Raw genomic sequence first — 6,000 nt, forward strand, 5'->3', positions numbered from 1 at the left:
TGGCTAGCGCTCTCCTTTAATCAAGGTTTTATATAAGTTATCTAGGGACCGCATTTACGACACCGCGGGCCAGAGTCTAATTCTGAGTGACCAGTAAATCTTTCTAAGGGTTATCCCAGATTTGTTATTGCATAGAGATGTATTTCAAAAAGGAAATTGATGCTAAAATTTCAGAAGAATATCAGCTCCTCTTCTTTTAGTTTTGGCAACAATGCTGACTAATGATCCAAAGCCCCTCCTTAGAATCAATGCCATACCAAGAGGAAGGTTACTGCATTTTTCTGCACTGCATGTCATACTACTTCATAAAACTGTTAACTAATGGTAGCCAGGTAATTGCCACTATTTTTGCTACACCTGGCATATGGGGTCTTCTAACAATAAAACTTTGAAGTCAATTTAACATCAGGAAATGGAGAATGAGGTTGAACTCCATGCTTTATGTTCGGTCTAAGCATTGCTCCAAAAGGTATTTTACAGCCTTTTGCCCTGATCCTGCAAACACTTAGAAATGTGCTTAATTTGGGCAATGGAATTACAAACATCTTAAAGTTAACCATATGTTTAACTGTTTACTGAACTGGGACCTTGGTTTATGAAAGAGTGATTTGTCGTGGAACAAAATGGGACACTAACTAAAATTTTCACATTAAATTAGATGCCAGCTCATGGCACAAAGAGAATTTGTATTTTCTTCCCTTTCTTAACACGCTGTGTCATTACATGAGCCCTCCCCACTCACTGAAGTCATAAGGGCATCTACCTACATGTACAGACACACCCCTTCTCTAAAGTGTTTGTAGGCCTGGTAATCTGTTGAAAATATTCTGAGGGGAAATAAAAAATGAGTATGTCTAACACAAAGGAAAAATTAAAGTGGTTATTAATGCATGAGTGTCAAGTAAACCAGATGGATGGAAGGAGGTGACTACATCAAAGGGACAAGTGATCCAAAGGAACAGGAGGCAATTACAAGACAGAAAACACAACACCCAGAGACCACCTATGGCGATAGAGATCATCACAGCAAGGAGAGATAGAGAAACATCGGAAGCCAAATCCCTGGGGAGATAGCTTTTGCTGGACTTAGAATCGAGTGATAGGGAGACAGTGAGAGCTCACGTCCAGTGTGGTCACCTTTTGAGGAAATCAATTTATCTGAAAGACTATGTAACCAACTGACAGGTTTCAGAGTAGCAGCTGTGTTAGTCTGTATTTGCAAAAAGAAAAGGAGTAATTGTGGCACCTTAGAGACTAACAAATTTATTTGAGAATAAGCTTTCGTGAGCTACAGCTCACTTCATTGGATGCATTCAGTAGAAAATACAGTGGGAAGATTTATATACATAGAGAACATGAAACAATGGGTGTTACCATACACACTGTAACGAGAGTGATCACTTAAGGTGAGCTATTACCAGCAGGAGGGGCGGGGGAAATCTTTTGTAGTGATAATCAAGGTGGGCCATTTCCAGCAGTTGACAAGAATGTCTGAGGAACAGTGGGGGGTGGGGATGGGGAATAAACATGGGGAAATAGTTTTACTTTGTGTAATGACCCATCCACTCCCAGTCTTTATGCAAACCTGAGTTAATTGTATCTAGTTTGCAAATTAATTCCAATTCAGCAGTCTGTTTTTGAAGTTTTTTTGTTGAAAAAGTGCAACTTTTAGGTCTGTAATCCAGCGACCAAAGAGATCGAAGTGTTCTCTGACTGGTTTTTGAATGTTATAATTCTTGACATCTCATTTGTGTCCATTTATTCTTTTACGTAGAGACTGTCCAGTTTGACCAATGTACATGGCAGAGGGGCATTGCTGGCACATGATGGCATATATCACATTGGTAGATGTGCAGGTGAACGAGCCTCTGATAGTGTGGCTGATGTGATTAGGCCCTGTGATGGTGTCCCCAGAATAGATATGTGGACACAGTTGGCAATGGGCTTTGTTGCAAGGATAGGTTCCTGGGTTAGTGGTTCTGTTGTGTGGTGTGTGGTTGCTGGTGAGTATTTGCTTCAGGTTGAGGGGCTGTCTGTAAGCAAGGACTGGCCTGTCTCCCAAGATCTATGAGAGTGATGGGTCATCCTTCAGGATAGGTTGTAGATCCTTGATGATGCGTTGGAGAGGTTTTAGTTGGGGGCTGAAGGTGACGGCTAGTGGCGTTCTGTTGTTTTCTTTGTTGGGCCTGTCCTGTAGTAGGTGACTTCTGGGTACTCTTCTGGCTCTGTCAATCTGTTTCTTCACTTCAGCAGGTGGGTATTGTAGTTGTAAGAATGCTTGATAGAGATCTTGTAGGTGTTTGTCTCTGTTTGAGGGGTTGGAGAAAATGTAGTTGTATCGTAGCACTTGGCTGTAGACAATGGAGTGTGTGGTGTGGTCTGGATGAAAGCTGGAGGCATGTAGGTAGGAATAGCGGTCAGAAGGTTTCCAGTATAGGATGGTGTTTATGTGACCATTGCTTATTAGCGCCGTAGTGTCCAGGAAGTGGATCCCTTGTGTGGACTGGTCCAGGCTGAGGTTGATGGTGGGATGGAAATTGTTGAAATCATGGTGGAATTCCTCAAGGGCTTCTTTTCCATGGGTCCAGATGATGAAGATGTCATCAATGTAGCGCAAGTAGAGCAGGGGCATTAGGGGATGAGAGCTGAGGAAGCCTTGTTCTAAGTCAGCCATAAAAATGTTGGCATACTGTGGGGCCATGCGGGTACCCATAGCAGTGCCGCTGATTTGAAGGTATACATTGTCCCCAAATGTGAAATAGTTATGGGTGAGGACAAAGTCACAAAGTTCAGCCACCAGGTTTGCCGTGACATTATCGGGGATAGTGTTCCTGACGGCTTGTAGTCCATCTTTGTGTGGAATGTTGGTGTAGAGGGCTTCCACTTCCATAGTGGCCAGGATGGTGTTTTTGGGAAGATCACCGATGGATTGTAGTTTCCTCAGGAAGTCAGTGATGTCTCGAAGATAGCTGGGAGTGCTTGTAGTGTAGGGCCTGAGGAGGGAGTCTACATAGCCAGACAATCCTGCTGTCAGGGTGCCATGAGATGCCTGAGATGATGGGGTGTCCAGGATTTCCAGGTTTATGGATCTTGGGTAGCAGATAGAATACCCCAGGTTGGAGTTCCAGGGGTGTGTCTGTGTGGATTTGATCTTGTGCTTTTTCAGGGAGTTTCTTGAGCAAATGGTATAGTTACTTTTAGTAACCCTCAGTGGGATCAGAGGGTAATGGCTTGTAGAAAGTGGTGTTGGAGAGCTGCCGAGCAGCCTCTTGTTCATATTCTGACCTATTCATGATGACGACAGCACCTCCTTTGTCAGCCTTTTTGATTATGATGTCAAAGTTGTTTCTGAGGCTGTGGATGGCATTGTGTTCTGCACGGCTGAAGTTATGGGGCAAGTGATGCTGCTTTTCCACAATTTCAGCCTGTGCACATTGGCAGAAGCACTCTATGTAGAAAATAACAGAACGCCACTAGCCGTCACCTTCAGCCCCCAACTAAAACCTCTTCAACGCATCATCAAGGATCTACAACCTATCCTGAAGGATGACCCATCACTCTCACAGATCTTGGGAGACAGGCCAGTCCTTGCTTACAGACAGCCCCTCAACCTGAAGCAAATACTCACCAGCAACCACACACCACACAACAGAACCACTAACCCAGGAACCTATCCTTGCAACAAAGCCCATTGCCAATTGTGTCCACATATCTATTCTGGGGACACCATCACAGGGCCTAATCACATCAGCCACACTATCAGAGGCTCGTTCACCTGCACATCTACCAATGTGATATATGCCATCATGTGCCAGCAATGCCCCTCTGCCATGTACATTGGTCAAACTGGACAGTCTCTACGTAAAAGAATAAATGGACACAAATCAGACGTCAAGAATTATAGCATTCAAAAACCAGTCAGAGAACACTTCAATCTCTTTGGTCACTGGATTACAGACCTAAAAGTTGTACTACTTCAACAAAAAAACTTCAAAAACAGACTCCAACGAGAGACTGCTGAATTGGAATTAATTTGCAAACTGGATACAATTAACTCAGACTTGAATAAAGACTGGGCGTAGATGGGTCATTACACAAAGTAAAACTATTTCCCCATGTTTATTCCCCATCCCCACCCCCCACTGTTCCTCAGACATTCTTGTCAACTGCTGGAAATGGCCCACCTTGATTATCACTACAAAAGGTTCCCCCACCCCCGCTGGTAAGAACTCACCTTAAGTGATCACTCTCGTTACAGTATGTATGATAACACCCATTGTTTCATGTTCTCTATGTATATAAATCTCCCCACTGTATTTTCCACTGAATGCATGCACTGTAGCTCACGGAAGCTTATGCTCAGATAAATTTGTTAGTCTCTAAGGTGCCACAAGTACTCCTTTTCTCGTAACCAACTGAGTCTGTGGTAAAGACAAGACTCCAACTCAGATGTGTGCCAGAAGACTCTGGAGAAAAAGACGAGGGGAGGGCTTCTGGGTGGTGTTTGTTTTTAATGTTCATATAAAATGCTTGTGAAACAGGGATGGAGTATCATGATCAATGAAACTAGAGTCAGAGAACCAATGCTCCCTGGAGGAACTGTGATTGATAGGAAAGCAGGGAGTTCGGCTAGAAGCAACGCAGTCCACAGGGTTTAATAGAGTTCCGCTTGTTAAACTTAGTGTACATTCAAGCCTCACTCTTTACTAATGAAACAGGGAGCCCTCCTTTCTAAACGTATGCCCACTAATCTTCTTTTTTTGTATGACTAAAGACTTTAAAGAGAATTTTTAATTGTGAAATATTTAAAATGAAGCCAGTTTTCCAGTAAATATTTGCCTTTTGCACATTTTTTTGAAAGTTAAATAAGAACTTTTCAACATCTGGAGATGTATGAACTGGCCATCTCAATGCTCTTCCATTCTAACTATGAAACATAAATCGATTTCTTAAATGCATTTCAGGCCCAATCATGCAGTCCTTACACTACCGAAACTCCTACTTGAAAACTGCACTGACTGAGCAACCCTGAGGAGAATGCCCACACCAGCATTGTTTGTTTTTAAAAAAATGTTTGTCACAGATATCACTCTTGTAACAGGACAAATGGCAGCCACCTCATTTCCAGCATTCTCTTTTGCTTCCTTTTTCTAGAGGCATGAAAAATATCTATGTCATTTGCGAATGATGCAATAACCCATGCTCTCCTGTTTGTTTGTCTGAACTTTGTCAAGCAGGCAGTTTGTGCTGGAGTGATGAGATACCAGGAGATAGATATAGGGATGGGTCTCAGGAAGTGGGGTATGTGTGACTCAATGTTGTGCAGAGATTGGGGCACCCTTTGCTAAATCTCCTGATCCTTGCATTGAAGTAAGTGGGGTCTGGGAGGCATTCAGCCAACTCTCCAACGGTCATGACTGGAAGAGATGCAGCGAAGGCTAGCCTGGCCTAGATGGCCAATATTTGGTATTACAATGAACTACCCATCTGACAGGTTGTTCTTCAAACAGTGTTCTATGATACGTTGAACACTAGTGTGGCCTGTGATTAGCTAATGCTAAATTGTAGATAAGTGTCTGATTTCCCTGCTGTGCTGCATCAATGGGAGAAATTCACTCCTGTGCAGAGGGCCTGCTCAAGTCCCTCCAGATTACTTTGATGTTTGTTCCCAGGGGTTTTGTTTTAAAGCTTTTTAAAGTTGTCTACCAACAAATTCTGACTGCTGCTCATGTGGACAAGATTAATGTTGTTTTACAGCTAAATCTGTCCTGGTAACAAAATTTTGGCTGAAGTTTAAAAGTGTTCTGTGAATAAAATGAATTGCATCAACAAAATAAAATGCATTCTGTCCAATACGTATAGATGTTCTGTCAACAAGATAAACGCACTAACCATTATAAGTATCTGTGCAGATGAAATGCATAGTAACCTAATTGCTTTGCCAACAAAATGCTAACCTGCTTTAATCATTCTGTTCACAGCATAATGTAAAGTGATTTA

The sequence above is a fragment of the Eretmochelys imbricata genome, chromosome 12 (genome assembly GCF_965152235.1).
Source record: "Eretmochelys imbricata isolate rEreImb1 chromosome 12, rEreImb1.hap1, whole genome shotgun sequence".
In the NCBI taxonomy this organism is placed as follows: Eukaryota; Metazoa; Chordata; order Testudines; family Cheloniidae; genus Eretmochelys; species Eretmochelys imbricata.